Source organism: Pongo abelii, chromosome 3 (genome assembly GCF_028885655.2).
Source record: "Pongo abelii isolate AG06213 chromosome 3, NHGRI_mPonAbe1-v2.0_pri, whole genome shotgun sequence".
Taxonomy (NCBI): domain Eukaryota; kingdom Metazoa; phylum Chordata; class Mammalia; order Primates; family Hominidae; genus Pongo; species Pongo abelii.
Genome location: NC_071988.2, coordinates 65,429,926 through 65,448,679, shown reverse-complemented (window position 1 = coordinate 65,448,679; position 18,754 = coordinate 65,429,926). Strand labels below are relative to the sequence as shown.

Below are 18,754 nucleotides of genomic sequence, written 5' to 3'. Positions count from 1 at the left end.
CAAAATAGTAATAGCCACCTATTACAAACCCACAGTCAACATCATACTGAAAGGGCATAAACTGGAAGCATTCCATTTGAAAACCGGCACAAGACAAGGATGCCTTCTCTCACCACTCCTATTCAACACAGTACTGGAAGTCCTGGCTAGAGCAGTCAGGCAAGAGAAAGAAAAAAAAAGCATCCAAATAGAAAGAGAGGAAGTCAAACTATCCCTGTTTGCAGATGATATGATTCTATACCTAGAAAATTCCATAGTCTTTGCGTAAAAGCTCACTGATCTGATAAACAACTTAGCAAAGTTTCGGGGTACAAAATCAATGTACAAAAATCACTGGCATTTTCTATACACCAATGATATCCAAGCTGAGAGCCAAATTGAGAATGCAATCTCATTCACGACGGTCACGAAAAGGGAAAATACCTAGGAATATAGCTAACCAGGGAGGGGAACAATCTCTACAATGAGAATTACAAAACGTTGCTCAAAGAAATCAGAGATGACACAAACAAATGGAAAAGCATTCCATGTTCATAGATAGGAAGAATCAATATTGTTAAAATGGCCATACTGCCCAAAACAGTTTACAGATTCAATGTTATTCCTATCAAACTACTAATGACATTCTTCACAGCATTAGAAAAAGCTAATGGTGATTTATTTTAAAATTCATAGGGAACTAAAAAAGAGCCCAAATAGCCAAGGCAATCCTAAGCAAAAAGAACAAAGCTGGAGGCATCATATTACCCAACTTCAAACTATAGTACAAGGCCATAATAACCAAACAGCATGGTACTGGTACAAAAACAAACACATAGACCAACAGAACAGAGAGCCCAGAAGTAATGTTGCACATTTAAAACCATCTGATCTTCAACAAAGTCAACAAAAACAAGCAATGGGGAAAGGACTCCCTATTCAAAAAATGGTGCTGGGATAACTGGCTAGCCAGATGGAGAAGATTGAAACAGTACCCATTTCTTACACCATATACAAAAATCAACTCAAGATGAATTAAGAACTTAAATATAAAACCTAAAACTTTAAAAACCCTGGAAGAAAACCTAGGAAATGCTATTCTGGACACAGGGCATGGCAAAGATTTCATTAAGAAGATGCCATAAGCAATTGCAACAAAAACAAAAATTGACACATGGGACCTGGTTAAACTAATGAGCACCTACACAGCAAAAGAAGCGATCAACAGAGTAAACAGACAACCTACAGTATGGGAGAAAATATTTGTAAACTGTGCATCCTACAAATGTCTAATATCCAGAATCTATGAGGAACTTTGACAAAACAAGTAAAAAACAACCACATTAAAAAGTAGGCAAAAGAAATGAACATGCACTTTTTAAAAGAAGACATACAAGCAGTCAACAATCACATGAAAAATTGTTCAACATCACTGATTACAGAGAAATGCAAATCAAAGCCACAATGTGATACCATCTCACACCAGTCAGAATGGCTATTAGTAAAAAGTCAAAAATAGCAGAAGCTGGTGAAGTTGTGGAGAAAAGTAAATGCTTATACAATGCTGGTGGAAAGGTAAATTAGTTCAGCCACAGTGGAAAGCAGTGTGGAGATTTCTCACAGAATTCAAAGCAGGATTACCATTCGACCCAACAATCCCATTTTTGGGTACATACCAGAAGGAATATAAATTTGTCTACCACAAAGACATGCACATGTATGTTAATTGCAGTACTGTTCACAGTAGCAAAGACATGGAAACAACCTAAATGCCCATCAACGGTAGAATGGATAAAGAAAATATGGTGCATATTCACCACAGAATACGATGCAGCCATAAAAAGAATGAGATCATGTTCTTTGCAACAACATGGAGACAGCTGGAGGCCATTATCCTAAGTGACTAATACAAGAACAGAAAACCAAATACCACACGTTCTCACTCATAAGTGGAAGCTAAATATTGAGTATGCATGTACACAAAGAAGGGAACAACAGACATCAAGGCCTATGTGTGGGTGGAGAAAGGGAGGAGGGTGAGAATCGGAATACCCAACTTCAAACTATACTACAACGCTACAATAGCCAAAACAGCATGGTACTGGTACAAAAACAGACACATAGACCAACAGAACAGAATAGAGAGCCAGAAATAATGCTGCACTCCTACAACTATCTGATGCTCAAGAAAGTTGACAAAAACAAGCAATGGGGAAAGGACTCCCTATGTTTATTACCTGGCTGGAAAAATAAACTGTATACAAAACCCCTGTGACATGCAATTTACCTATGTAACAAATATGCACATGTACCCCTGAACCTAAACTAAAAGTAAAAAAAAAGGAAATCTAAAGAGAAAAAAGTGTTTAAGAACTACGTTTTAAAATATATCACTTTAAAAATTTAAAATTTAATTAAAAAGAAAATAGTACCAGAACAATATGTTTTAACCCATAAACCATTGCCAAAAACACCAAAAAACTTATATTAGCTAAATATATCTCTTTGAACTGTATTGGAAAGTTCTGCAGAAAGAAAAAAGGAATTGACATATTTTTATTTATACGGAAATTTTATAGCATTTAAAATTCATAAATTTATAATTTACATATAAATAATATATGGTAGAGGGAGGAGCCAAGATGGCCGAATAGGAACAGCTCCGGTCTACAGCTCCCAGTGCCAGCGACGCAGAAGACGGGTGATTTCTGCATTTCCATCTGAGGTACCGTGTTCATCTCACTAGGGAGTGCCAGACAGTGGGCGCAGGTCAGTGGGTGAGCGCACTGTGCGCCAGCCGAAGCAGGGGCGAGGCATTGCCTCACTCGGGAAGCGCAAGGGGTCAGGGAGTTCCCTTTCCAGGGGTGACAGACGGCACCTGGAAAGTCGGGCCACTCCCACCCGAATACTCTGTTTTTCCGACGGGCTTAGGAAACGGTGCCCCAGGAGAGTATAGCCCGCACCTGGCTCAGAGGGTCCTACGCCCACGGAGTCTCACTGATTCCTAGCACAGCAGTCAGAGACCAAACAGCAAGTCGGCAGCGAGGCTGGGGGAGGAGCGCCCGCCATTGCCCAGGCTCGCTTAGGTAAACAAAGCAGCCTGGAAGCTTGAACTGGGTGGAGCCCACCACAGCTCAAGGAGGCCTGCCTGCCTCTGTAGGCTCCACCTCTGGGGGCAGGGCACAGACAAACAAAAAGACAGCAGTAACCTCTGCAGACTTGAATGTCCCTGTCTGACAGCTTTGAGGAGAGCAGTGGTTCTCCCAGCACGCAGCTGGAGATCTGAGAACGGGCTGACTGCCTCCTCAAGTGGGTCCCTGACCCCTGACCCCCGAGCAGCCTAACTGGGAGGCACCCCCCAGCAGGGGCAGACTGACACCTCACACGGCCGGCCAGGTACTCCAACAGACCTGCAGCTGAGGGTCCTGTCTGTTAGAAGGAAAACTAGCAGAAAGGACATCCACACCAAAAACCCATCTGTACATCACCATCATCAAAGACCAAAAGTAGATAAAACCACAAAGATGGGGAAAAAACAGAGCAGAAAAACTGGAAACTCTAAAATGCAGAGCACCTCTCCTCCTCCAAAGGAACGCAGTTCCTCACCAGCAACGGAACAAAGCTGGACGGAGAATGACTTTGACGAGCTGAGAGAAGAAGGCTTCAGACGATCAAATTACTCCGAGCTACGGGAGGATATTCAAACCAAAGGCAAAGAAGTTGAAAACTTTGAAAAAAATTTAGAAGAATGTATAACTAGAATAACCAATACAGAGAAGTGCTTAAAGGAGCTGATGGAGCTGAAAACCAAGGCTCGAGAACTACGTGAAGAATGCAGAAGCCTCAGGAGCCGATGCGATCAAATGGAAGAAAGGGTATCAGCCCTGGAAGATGAAATGAATGAAATGAAGCGAGAAGGGAAGTTTAGAGAAAAAAGAATAAAAAGAAATGAGCAAAGCCTCCAAGAAATGTGGGACTATGTGAAAAGACCAAATCTACGTCTGATTGGTGTACCTGAAAGTGACGGGGAGAATGGAAACAAGTTGGAAAACACTCTGCAGGATATTATCCAGGAGAACTTCCCCAATCTAGCAAGACAGGGCAACATTCAGATTCAGGAAATACAGAGAACGCCACAGAGATACTCCTCGAGAAGAGCAACTCCAAGACACATAATTGTCAGATTCACCAAAGTTGAAATGAAGGAAAAAATGTTAAGGGCAGCCAGAGAGAAAGGTCGGGTTACCATCAAAGGGAAGCCCATCAGACTAACAGCGGATCTCTCGGCAGAAACCCTACAAGCCAGAAGAGAGTGGGGGCCAATATTCAACATTCTTAAAGAAAAGAATTTTCAACCCAGAATTTCATATCCTGCCAAACTAAGCTTCATAAGTGAAGGAGAAATAAAATACTTTACAGACAAGCAAATGCTAAGAGATTTTGTCACCACCAGGCCTGCCCTAAAAGAGCTCCTGAAGGAAGCACTAAACATGGAAAGGCACAACCGGTACCAGCCACTGCAAAATCATACCGAATTGTAAAGACCATCGAGACTAGGAAGGGACTGCATCAACTAATGAGCAAAATAACCAGCTAATATCATAATGACAGGATCAGATACACACATAACAATATTAACTTTAAATGTAAATGGACTAAATGCTCCAATTAAAAGACACAGACTGGCAAATTGGATAAAGACTCAAGACCCATCAGTGTGCTGTATTCAGGAAACCCATCTCACGTGCAGAGACACACATAGGCTCAAAATAAAAGGATGGAGGAAGATCTACCAAGCAAATGGAAAACAAAAAAAGGCAGGGGTTGCAATCCTAGTCTCTGATAAAACAGACTTTAAACCAACAAAGATCAAAAGAGACAAAGAAGGCCATTACATAATGGTAAAGGGATTAATTCAACAAGAAGAGCTAACTATCCTAAATATATATGCACCCAATACAGGAGCACCCAGATTCATAAAGCAAGTCCTGAGTGACCTACAAAGAGACTTAGACTCCCACACATTAATAATGGGAGACTTTAACACCCCACTGTCAACATTAGACAGATCAACGAGACAGAAAATCAACAAGGATACCCAGGAATTGAACTCAGCTCTGCACCAAGCAGACCTAATAGACATCTACAGAACTCTCCACCCCAAATCAAAAGAATATACATTTTTTTCAGCACCACACCACACCTATTCCAAAATTGACCATATACTTGGAAGTAAAGCTCTCCTCAATAAATGTAAAAGAACAGAAATTATAACAAACTATCTCTCAGATCACAGTGCAATCAAGCTAGAACTCGGGATTAAGAATCTCACTCAAAACCGCTCAACTACGTGGAAACTGAACAACCTGCTCCTGAATGACTACTGGGTACATAACGAAATGAAGGCAGAAATAAAGATGTTCTTTGAAACCAACGAGAACCAAGATACAACATACCAGAATCTCTGGGATGCATTCAAAGCAGTGTGTAGAGGGAAATTTATAGCACTAAATGCCCACAAGAGAAAGCAGGAAAGATCCAAAATTGACACCCTAACATCACAATTAAAAGAACTAGAAAAGCAAGAGCAAACACATTCAAAAGCTAGCAGAAGGCAAGAAATAACTAAAATCAGAGCAGAACTGAAGGAAATAGAGACACAAAAAACCCTTCAAAAAATAAATGAATCCAGGAGCTGGTTTTTTGAGAGGATCAACAAAATTGATAGACCGCTAGCAAGGTTAATAAAGAAAAAAGGAGAGAAGAATCAAATAGATGCAATAAAAAATGATAAAGGGGATATCACCACTGATCCCACAGAAATACAAACTACCATCAGAGAATATTACAAACACCTCTATGCAAATAAACTAGAAAATCTAGAAGAAATGGATAAATTCCTCAACACATACACCCTCCCAAGACTAAACCAGGAAGAAGTTGAATCTCTGAATAGACCAATAACAGGAGCTGAAATTGTGGCAATAATCAATAGCTTACCAACCAAAAAAAGTCCAGGACCAGATGGGTTCACAGCCGAATTCTACCAGAGGTACAAGGAGGAGCTGGTACCATTCCTTCTGAAACTATTCCAATCAATAGAAAAAGAGGGAATCCTCCCTAACTCATTTTATGAGGCCAGCATCATCCTGATACCAAAGCCTGGCAGAGACACAACCAAAAAAGAGAATTTTAGACCAATATCCTTGCTGAACATTGATGCAAAAATCCTCAATAAAATACTGGCAAACAGAATCCAGCAGCACATCAAAAAGCTTATCCACCATGATCAAGTGGGCTTCATCCCTGGGATGCAAGGCTGGTTCAATATACGCAAATCAATAAATGTAATCCAGCATATAAACAGAACCAAAGTCAAAAACCACATGATTATCTCAATAGATGCAGAAAAGGCCTTTGACAAAATTCAACAACCCTTCATGCTAAAAACTCTCAATAAATTAGGTATTGATGGGACGTATCTCAAAATAATAAGAGCTATTTATGACAAACCCACAGCCAATATCATACTGAATGGGCAAAAACTGGAAGCATTCCCTTTGAAAACTGGCACAAGACAGGGATGCCCTCTCTCACCACTTCTATTCAACATAGTGTTGGAAGTTCTGGCCAGGGCAATTAGGCAAGAGAAGGAAATAAAGGGTATTCAATTAGGAAAAGAGGAAGTCAAATTGTCCCTGTTTGCAGATGACATGATAGTATATCTAGAAAACCCCATTGTCTCAGCCCAAAATCTCCTTAAGCTGATAAGCAACTTCAGCAAAGTCTCAGGATACAAAATCAATGTACAAAAATCACAAGCATTCTTATACACCAATAACAGACAAACAGAGAGCCAAATCATGAGTGAACTCCCATTCACAATTGCTTCAAAGAGAATAAAATACCTAGGAATCCAACTTACAAGGGATGTGAAGGACCTCTTCAAGGAGAACTACAAACCACTGCTCAAGGAAATAAAAGAGGATACAAACAAATGGAAGAACATTCCATGCTCATGGGTAGGAAGAATCAATATCATGAAAATGGCCATCCTTCCCAAGGTAATTTACAGATTCAATGCCATCCCCATCAAGTTACCAATGACTTTCTTCACAGAATTGGAAAAAACTACTTTAAAGTTCATATGGAATCAAAAAAGAGCCCGCATAGCCAAGTCAATCCTAAGCCAAAAGAACAAAGCTGGAGGCATCACGCTACCTGACTTCAAACTATACTACAAGGCTACAGTAACCAAAACAGCATGGTACTGGTACCAAAACAGAGATATAGATCAATGGAACAGAACAGAGCCCTCAGAAATAATGCCACATATCTACAACTATCTGATCTTTGACAAACCTGACAAAAACAAGAAATGGGGAAAGGATTCCCTATTTAATAAATGGTGCTGGGAAAACTGGCTAGCCATATGTAGAAAGCTGAAACTGGATCCCTTCCTTACACCTTATACAAAAATTAATTCAAGATGGATTAAAGACTTAAATGTTAGACCTAAAACCATAAAAACCCTAGAAGAAAACCTAGGCAATACCATTCAGGACATAGGCATGGGCAAGGACTTCATGTCTAAAACTCCAAAAGCAATGGCAACAAAAGCCAAAATTGACAAATGGGATCTAATTAAACTAAAGAGCTTCTGCACAGCAAAGGAAACTACCATCAGAGTGAACAGGCAACCTACAAAATGGGAGAAAATTTTCGCAACCTACTCATCTGACAAAGGGCTAATATCCAGAATCTACAATGAACTCCAACAAATTTACAAGAAAAAAACAAACAACCCCATCAAAAAGTGGGCGAAGGACATGAACAGACACTTCTCAAAAGAAGACATTTATGCAGCCAAAAAACACATGAAAAAATGCTCACCATCACTGGCCATCAGAGAAATGCAAATCAAAACTACAATGAGATACCATCTCACACCAGTTAGAATGACAATCATTAAAAAGTCAGGAAACAACAGGTGCTGGAGAGGATGTGGAGAAATAGGAACACTTTTACACTGTTGGTGGGATTGTAAACTAGTTCAACCCTTGTGGAAGTCAGTGTGGCGATTCCTCAGGGATCTAGAACTAGAAATTCCATTTGACCCAGCCATCTCATTACTGGGTATATACCCAAAGGACTATAAATCATGCTGCTATAAAGACACATGCACACGTATGTTTATTGCGGCATTATTCACAATAGCAAAGACTTGGAACCAACCCAAATGTCCAACAATGATAGACTGGATTAAGAAAATGTGGCACATATACACCATGGAATACTATGCAGCCATAAAAAATGATGAGTTCACGTCCTTTGTAGGGACATGGATGAAATTGGAAATCATCATTCTCAGTAAACTATCGCAAGAACAAAAAACCAAACACCGCATATTCTCACTCATAGGTGGGAATTGAACAATGAGAACACATGGACACAGGAAGGGGAACATCACACTTTGGGGACTGTTGTGGGGTGGGGGGAGGGGGGAGGGATAGCATTGGGAGATATACCTAATGCTAGATGACGAGTTGGTGGGTGCAGCGCACCAGCATGGCACATGAATACATATGTAACTTACCTGCACATTGCGTACATGTACCATAGAGCCTAAAGTATAATAATAATAATAATAATAATAATAATAATAATAATAAAATAAAAAAATTAAAAAAAAAAATATATATATGGTATATATAATTATATATTATACTATATGTTATAAATAGTATATATATAATTATACTATTTATAATACTATTATAGTACTATTATACTGTTATAGTACTATTATAATATATGGTACAATATATAATATGCTATTATATATTATTATATATAATATGCTACTATATATTATTATATATAATATGCTACTATATATTATTATATATAATATATTATTTAAATGTAAAATATAAATAACATCAATATAAAATTTCTACATAATGCTATATAAATCATGTAATTTAGATAGCATTATTTATAAATATATAGCATATAATTTTTATTCTAAATACTTTATGAATAGTAAATCATTTAATGCTCACAACTGTATGAGTTAGGCACTGTTATTGTTCACATTTTATAAGTGTGCTCAAGGTGAAATGGTAAAGTCAAGATTTGAAAATGGACATTTTCTCTAAAGTCTTTACTTTTAACCTCTGTGTCACGCTGCTTCCCAACACAGTAAATAAATAAACCTCCCTATTCCTGATCTAAAGTATTTTTGTTGTTTTTCATATGTCTGTAGAACATTTATAGAGACTGATCAGGTACCTGACTACAAAGAAAACTTGAGGAAATTCAGAGTAATGATTTTATAGTTAACATTGTCTGATCATAATTCAATAAATAAGAAAAAATTTTCAAAAGGTAACAAAAAGTTGACTACTTGAAAATTTAAAAATACTTAGAAAATAATTGGTTCCAAAAGTTGAAAGGGAAATTATTGACCATCTTAAAAGCCATGAAATGTCGAACTTTATAACATACTCTAGGATTCTGTGAAAACTATATATGAAAAATTTTGTAGTTAAAATGCTGCGGTGGCTCAAGCCTGTAATCTCAGCACTTTGGGAGGCCGAGGTGGGTGGATCACGAGGTCAGGAGATCGAGACCATCCTGGCTAACACGGTGAAACCCTGTCTCTACTAAAAATACAAAAAAATTAGCTGGGCGTGGTGATGGGCACCTGTAGTCCCAGCTGCTCGGGAGGCTGAGGCAGGAGAATGGCGTGAACCCGGGAGGTGGAGCTTGTAGTGAGCCGAGATCGCACCAGTGTACTCCAGCCTGGGCGACAGAGCAAGACTCCCCTCTCAAAGAGGAAAGAAAAAAAAAAAAAAAGGAAATAAACCAAATCTTCATTCTAAGAAATTAGAATAAGAATAAAGAGAGATAAATAAAGGCAAAAGCTTAAATTACTGAAATAGAAGGCAAAATAAGTAATAGGATATATAAATAAATTTAAACTTGTTATATAAAAACATCTAAACTCTATACATGTCTATAACAAGTTTGATTTTTAAAAAGGAGGAAATGCAAAATTATAAAAGATCAGAAAGCAGAAAGAAGACTAAAGTGACTGAAAGTATTACAAGAGAATACAAACTTGATGGTAGCAAATTTTAAAACTGGAATAAACATTGGGGGAAAAAAGAGGTAAAACTGTCTATTTTTGCAAATGATATGATTGCAAACCTAGAAAACCCAAAGGAATCTAATAAAAGTCTTCTAGAATTAAGAATAGAATTTGGTAAAATAGGTGGATCTACAAATAGGCAAAAATACCATTAGCTTTTTTGTACTCTAGGAATAAGAATAGGAATGAAAAAAAAAAAGTCTAAAATAGTGAAAAACTAACCCCTATGAAATACTTAGGATAACAAAAAAAGAAAATGCGCAACAAAGTTATACTAAAATATGCAAAAGGAGAAATGAAGAGATGGAAAGATGTGCCATTTTCTTGGATAGGAAAACTCAATGTCATAAAGATATTAAATTCTACAAATTGATTATGTGTATGGTGTGTTTTACTAAAAATCACAACAAAGTGGGTATTTCGGGTTTGTTTGTTGTTTTTGGTAATTGGATAAAGTGATCTTCAAGTTTCTAAAGAAAAATAAATATAAAAGAAAATACAAGTAATTTAGAAAAAATAAGTAGAGATGGAGTAAGGGACATCCTCGCTAGTTACTAGAACCTTCTATAAACCCATTGTATTAGGTTGGGGCAAAAGTAATTGTGATTTTTGCCACTAAAATTGCAAAACTGTAACTACTTTTGCACCAACCTAATGTTCAAATCAGTGTCCTATTGGATCTCAATTTTATTGCACACTCAAGGATACACTACAAATACATGAATGAAAAATATAAAAGGTAAACCAAAGCTCTTACCAAGAAATCTAGTGGATTATATGTACTGTTATATAATGGGGGCAGGACAAACCCTCCCAATAAAAACTGAGAAGCCAAAAGCTCTGAGAGTAAAGATAGCTGTATTTGACTGAAAACAGTATAACTTTTCGGGCAAAGATAATATAAAAATGCAGTAGACCGTGGTAGATTTGAAGAAATCTATATAGTGTAAACACTAGTTATCATTTTTATAATATACAAAGAGTTGTTTTGATTTGGCAAGAAAAACAAGAACAAACCAATAGGAAAATGGACAAAAGATATGAATGGGTAATATACAGAAAAGCACATCCAAAGGGTTGAGAAACTCGGAAATATCCTCAAATTTACAAAAAGTGAGGGGAGTACAAATTGAAAAAACAATAAGATATGACTTTATACCCACCAGATTGTCTAAAATTGTAAAGATTTGTAACACTTATTGCTGGCAGCATTGTAGGTAAGGGAGAACTTTCATACAGCTTAGGTAGAATGGAAACGCCTCTTGCAGGAGCATGGTGTTATCTATTACAATTTAAAATACAGAGTCTTCAGGCCAGCAGTTCCTTCCTCAGACTCTAATAGAAGCAAAGCCACCAGAATATAAAGATTCATACACAAGGTGTTTTAGCTTGCTTCTTTTACTTTGTTTTGTTTTTGCAAATTATAAAAGCTAAGTGTTTTTTAGCTTTGAGAGTTTTTAGCATTGAGAGATATACCTAATGCTAGATGACGAGTTGGTGGGTGCAGCGCACTAGCATGGCACACGTATACATATGTAACTTACCTGCACATTGCGCACATGTACCATAAAACCTAAAGTATAATAATAATAATAATAATAATAATAATAAAAAGATAAAAAAAGAGTACATTGTGGAATTTAGGAATAAATTAGTGCAATTTAAAAAAAAAAAAAAAAGAATAAATTAACGCTTGTAATCCCAGTACTTTGGGAGGCTGAGGCAGGAGAATTGCTTGAGCCTAGGAGTTTGAAACTGGCCTGGGCAATATAGCAAGCCCCCGTCTCTACAAAAAAGTACAAAAATCAGCTGGGTATGGTACGCCAGCTAATTTTTGTAATTTTTTGTAGAGATGGGGTCTTGCTATATTGGGTATGGCAGTGCTAGCCTGTACTCTCAGCTACTCAGGAGGTTGAGCTGGGAGGATTGCCTTAGTCCAGGAGTTTGAGGCTGCAGTGATCTGTGGTTGCATCACTGCACTCCAGCTTGGTTGACAGAGTGAGACCCCATTTCAAAAAAATAAAAAAGAAGAAATTAGTTGTGCTAGTTGACAGGAAGAATTTTATAGGATATCGTTGAATGAGTAAAGCACAATGCAGTGAAAAGTATATGCTATGGTTTTATTTTTGTAAAACAAAAGCCCCTATGTGTGTATGTGCATGCATATATCTACCTATGATTATATAGCCATGAGTAAAAATATGAAAGACACATACTAGATTATTAATATGGGCTTTCTGGATAAATGGGTAGGTGGAGAATTTATATATGTGGAAGAGAAGAGGAAGCACCAAGCCAAAAAAGGAAAAGGAATAAAAAGACCCCCTACACATAACTGTACACATGAACATATGTTTAAATTGATCCCACCTATGCATTTATGAAAATATATGAATGTGTGTTTCCATACATGAAGAAATAACCTTGCCAGTTTGAGGGTTTCTGTTTCACAGATAACCTCCTGCTTTCCAGGAATTCTTTTTTTTTTTTAACTTTTAAGTTCAGGGGTACCTGTGAAGGATGTGCAGTTTCGTTACATAGTAAACACGTGTCATGGGGTTTAGTTGTACAGATTATTTCAACACCCAGGTATTAAGCCTAGTATCCATATTTGTTATTTTTCCTGATCCTCTCCCTCCTCCACCCCCCACCCTCCAGTAAGCCCCAGTGTGCATTGTTCCAATGCGGTATTTGGTTTTCTGTTCCTGTGTTACCTTGCTAAGGATAATGGCCTCCAGCTCCACCCATATTCCCACAAAAGACATGATCTCATTCTTTTTTATGGCTGCATAGTATTCTATGGCATATATGTGCCACATTTTCTTTATCCAGTCTGTGATTGATGGGTATCTAGGTTGATTCCATGTCTTTGCTATTGTGAATAGCACTGCACTGAATATATGGGTGTATGTGTCTTTATAATAGAATGATTTATATTCCTTTGGGTATATACCCAGTAATGGGATTGCTGGGTTTAATGGTATTTCTGTCTCTAGGTCTTTGAGCAATTGCCACACTGTCTTCCACAATGGTTGAACTAATTTACATTCCCACCAATGGGGTGTAAAAGCATTCCTTTTTATCCACAACCTTGCCAGCATCTGTTATTTTTTGACTTTTTGATAATAGCCATTCTGACTGGTGTGAGATGGTATCTTATTGTGGTTTTGATTTACATTTCTCTAATGATCAGTGATGATGAGCTTCTTTTCACACGATTGTTGGCTGCATGCATGTCTTCTTTTGAGAAGTGTCTGTTCATGTCCTTTGCTCACTTTTTAATGGGGTTGTTTTTTGTTCTACAAGGGAGAAAGTCCCTTGTAGATGCTTTTTCAGGAAAGTTTGCTGTTCCATTTGCAACCCTGTCTCTATATATTCTCCAGGAAAGAATTACTGACTCTGGGGCTTCCAGATTTACTTCCAGAACTACTGACTCTGGGGCTTATTCTAAGACTTCCCCTCCCATGACACACCATTTCATCTCACAAACAGCACTCTGAAAGGCTCCAAGATTCTTCTGGAAATGGATATCCCTTTGGGATCTCTACCTCTATCCCTTCGCATCCATACTTCCTTTTGTGAAGTGACCCCCACACTAACCTTTCTAGGCAAAGCAAATTGGCCTGTTAGGCAGATTTTCTAGGGGTGTCAGGTTCCTCTGCACCCACACCAGAAAAGCCAGAAGGTGAAGAGTTCCATCACAGGTACCCAGGAAAATGACCAATTGCTCTTAAGGTCATAGGTCTTAGAATTTTAGACTTGCCTAAGTTGTGAAATTCTTTAGGGTCTAATAAAAGTAATAAGCAGCCAAGGATGCTAATTTGAGATACCTTTGGTCAGCCTATGCTGTTTATGGCTCACGAATTCATCTCCTCCTTGATGTTAACTGAATGCTTGCTAGTTTTACATTCTATGCTCACATCTGTCTGCCTCCTTCAGCCTTCTTGTGGTGGAGCAATTTCCTTCACTTCAAAGGAGGCTCCAGGTGCAGGGAAGACCCCAGAGGTGTGGCCCGACCTCAGAATCTGGCTCCCTTTTCTTTTACTAAAACATGTATTCTCTTCATCTTATCCCAAGTTGACTTTTGGAGCTATTCCGAAATTTGTTCATCTGTCTTTGAACACCGAGAATGAGAATAAAATATATTTTTCATTTTCCCTCAAAACATTGACCCTAGTTTTGTTACGATGCTTCAAATGAATTAATTGCTGCAAGAAACAGTAGAGATAATTACACATGCCCTACAGGAGAAAAATGCCATGATTGAAACAGTAGAAAATAGGCTGTGGGAGATTTAGTATAATAATGGCCTCTGATAAATCATGGAGAAGCAAGAAGTCGTTATTGTAAGCCATTCACTTTTAGGGTGGTTTCTTATGCAGCAGTAGTTGGCGAATGCTGTGTGTAACTCCTTCAGCAAGGTGAGGCTGCTTCTCCCAACAGGAGGCAGGGAGTATTTCTTACTCCCGTGAATCTACCTGGGCTGGCTTTGGGGCACTGTGGGGGTTCCAGAGCCTAGGCATTCAAGAGGCTTTGCAGCTTTCACCCTTGCCCTCTTGGAAGCTTGAGACTGCCATGCTATAGAAAAGCTTAGCCTAGCTCCCTCATGTATGAGAGGCTTAAGGAAGAAGACTGAGGCTCTAGCCAATGGCCAGAGCCAACTCCCAGACATGAGTGAGGCAATTCTGTACATTCTAGCTAAAGGCAGCTAAATGAAAACCCATAGAGGAAGAGCTTAGCCAACCCACAGAATTGTGAACAATAATAAAGGTTGTTGTTTAAGGTATTGAGTTTTGAAGTGGTTGGTAATACAACCATGCCTTATTAATACAGAGCCTTGGATTTTTTTTTACTACCTTAACATAAAATTATTTATTCATTTATTTTTAGATTTAAAAAATGTTTAGTGGGCATATAGTAGGTGCATATATTTATGGGGTACATGAGATGTTTTGATACAGGCATGCAATGCGTAATAATCTTATCATGGAGAATGGGGTATCCATCCCCTCAAGCATTTATCCTTTTTATTATAAACAATCCAATCATACTCTTTTAGTTATTTTAAAATGTACAATTATTATTGACTACAGTCACCCTGTTGTGCTATCAAATAACAGGTCTTATTAATTCTTTCTATTTTTTGTATTCATTAACCTCCCCTGCTCCTCACCACTCCCATCCTTCCAAGACTCTTGTAACCATCCTTCTGCTCTCTGTGTTCATGAGTTCAATTGTTTTGATTTTTAGATCCCACAAATAAGTGAGAACATGTGATGTTTGCATTTCTGTGGGCTTGGATATTTTAATTCAATATCTATCTTTTTTCTAGTTTTCTATATATAATGAGACATCTTTTTTACTTTTTTTCTTAGAAACCTAGGAAGACACCTTCCCTACATAGACACAAATAACTCCTATATACCATACAGTTAAAAGCTCATAGGAGACAAAAGTGCAAAGGCAGTCACTGCATCTAATTTCTACTCTTCAGTGTCCTGCGCCTGGGTCAGCAGCATACGATTGGTGGGAAGTCAGCATATGTTGACCAGATTATCTCATGTGACACCTGCTGCTGCTTTTATCTCATTTTTTTAGTACTTAGATTTGTCACAGAATGAATGGTCTGATTCATTTGGCCTACCTGGCCAGCTCTATTTGTGTCCCCTTGTTCTCTCACTTTTCCATGTAGATAGTTTTCAAGGGTCCCAGCCTGGAGGAAGAGAATATCTTTCCAGTTGTTGGTGGACTGAGCTTATTGGTCAAGAGTGTTGTAGTTGTAGTTGTAGTAATAATAGTAGTAACAGCAGCAGCAGTAGCAGCAGCTAATATTTATTGAAACCTTATCAATATGCCAGTCATTCACTTTAATTAATTAGTTAATTTAGTTAATTAGTTATTTTAATTTCCATAAAGGAAATGGAGGCAATGATGGGTTACTTGATTCTCCCAAGATAACATAGGTAAATGGCAGAGTCTCATCTTTTAGCAAACACCCTGGCTCGAAATGTAGCTAACTGTGTGGTTACTGATGTTTAAACTAAGAAGTATTAAGCATAGTCATTTATAAAAGTTCCCTGACTACAAATCACCCATAAGCTACAATCGTCAAAGCTTTTAAATATCATTTATACTTCTCATTAGCCAAGAAACAAGTATTACTGAGTGTGTCATATAAGTCTGTGCTTGTGCCAGTTACTATAGAAAGTTATAAAACATATAAACTAGAATACAAAAGCAGCATATAAGAATCTTGGCTCTAAAGGGGCTTACACTATTTTGAAGAGACCAGACTTACACAGTAAAATGATCAAAAAATAAGACCCAGTCTAATAATAATAATTAAAAAAAGAGAGCAAAGGAGTTTTGAGACCTCACCTTTTGCAGGGAAGAATCTGAGTCATATTTCAAATCTCCTTTTCTTCTTCTCAGGGCAAAACCATAGCTTTCATTTTTGAAGGTCACAGCAGTAAAAGATGGTTCAATAGGCCAGACTAACCTGTGTTAGCAACTAGGATAATATCCAGAAAAGAAAATTTACTTTGGGATTTAAGATGATCAAAACTGATTACTTCTCAAGAGGCTTAGAAACCCAAAGCTGTAAACACAGCTGGGGAAACACTTGAATGTGCGGCCATAAAAACTCCAGTGAATAATCCATCCTTCTGCTTCATGACATGGATACTACACCACATACATGAATCTATAGGAAAGCAGTAAATATTTTTATACAACCTTGTTGGTGAAGAGGAAAGAAAAATGTGTAGAGACACGCCCACCCACATCATCTGTGTGTGCAACATAAATGTCTCTCTTGTTTTGTTGAAGTTAAGGCAAAAGGATTACATTCAGTCCAGCCACTAAATTGTAATACAGAGATGTTATTGACTAAACCTGTAACAACTGGGTTTGTCTTCTCAAGATTTAGAGAACCAATAGAATTATTTCTGATTGGATGATAAGTAAATGCTGTATTATTTGTTGACCAATAATCAATGGCAGAAATTGAGCCAGTTTTCTCCATATAGAAAATTTTTGACTTATCAAGACCTCTTTTTTCCCTGGAAAGATAGATATGTATATATTAACAATTATTTTCTCTAGTAGTGTGGTTAGGTGTTTGATTATTTATTTTTCTTATTGGTGTTTTTGAAATTTTTCAAAATAACATCTATAGTTTTTATAATCAAAAGATACTGTGATTTTTAAAAGTGAACAACCTATCTTCTTACTGATAGACAGTCTTACACCATTTAAACAAATTGCCCTTAACTACTTTGCCTACGAAGTAAATCCTTATCTTTGGTTTATTTTAAAGGAATTTTTTCTTTCAGCAGAGTTCTTATGATCAGCTTTCACTGATATCTAGAAATACATGTAAAGGTTAAGAATGTTATGATGCAGGACTTGAGCCTTGGGAAAAAAGTATTCTAAAGAGGACAAAAATTATGCCTTAAAAATTCCTTTTTCAGATGACTTGCTGTGTAGTTCATTAGGCAGAGACACAAAAAGTACTTTCTAAAATAATAATGGCCCAGAACCTTGCTCTTTGAGATAACAAAGCTCTGTTTTTGCAGGTGGCTTTCTACTCAAAGAACAAAAACTGGAAATATCCATTGAATTGGCCTGTTTACATGTGCTGAGTCTTGCTAATAGAACAGAGCTAATCAAGCCCTGGGTACAGAGCCCTGTATGTAAAGGAAAACACCCATCTCACTAACCCTCAGATGTGCACACTTTTCATGTTCTTTACAAAGACACTCACCCTATTGGGGAGGGCCTTGAAGGCAGTGCTGGCCAACAGGATGACAATGCAAGCCACATACAGAGGTTTAAATTTTCCAATAGCCACATTTGAAAGGTAAAAATCAACAAACCAGTTCATTTTAATACTGTATTTTAGCTAACTAAATATATCTAAAATACTGTCATTTCAATATTAAACATGTATTCACATATTTATGCCCCTTTTTTAAAAAAATTAGGTCTTTGATTTCCAGGGTGTGTTTTACCTGCACAGCACAGCTCCCTTTGTTTTTTTTATATGTACACATATTTTTTATTTTTATAGATACAGGGTCTTGCTACGTTACGCAGGGTGGTCTCTAACTCCTGGGCTCAAGTGATCCTCCTGCCTCAGCTCCCAAAGTGCTGGGATTACAGGTGTGAGCCACTGCACTTGACCTCACTTTAGACTAGTCACATTTCAAGAGCTCAAGAGCCACATGTGGCTAGTGGCTACCTTATCAGATAGTGTAACTCTAAAATGAAAATGTTAGCACCACCAAATAAGATTAGACAGGCTTAATTTTTTTTACATTGAGATATAATTTATGTACTGTAAAATTCATGCTTTAAAATGTACACTTCAGTGGTTTTTAGTTTATTCAGAAGACTATACTAAAATATATACAAACACTATTTCATTTCAGAACACTTTCATTATCCCCCAAAGAAATCCCATACCTTTATCAGTCACACCCCATTCCCTCATTCCTTTCTTTCCCCAGCCCTGGCAATCACTAACCTGCTCTCTGTTTTGTGAATTTGCCTATTTTGGACATTTTATATAAATGGAATCATGCAATATGTGGCCTTTGTGTCAGACTTCTTTCTTAG

At 37.6% G+C, this 18,754-nt stretch overlaps 1 long non-coding RNA gene across 2 annotated transcripts in view; it reads left to right on the top strand.

Moving 5' to 3' along the window:
• The first annotated feature begins 2,615 nt into the window (after positions 1–2,615).
• Positions 2,616–18,754, top strand: part of LOC134761276 (uncharacterized) — a 39,290-nt gene continuing 23,151 nt past the window's right edge. For both annotated transcript variants that reach the window (XR_010139697.1, XR_010139698.1), the window contains exon 1: positions 2,616–2,704. This is a non-coding gene — a long non-coding RNA (uncharacterized LOC134761276). The remainder of the gene's footprint in view (positions 2,705–18,754) is intronic.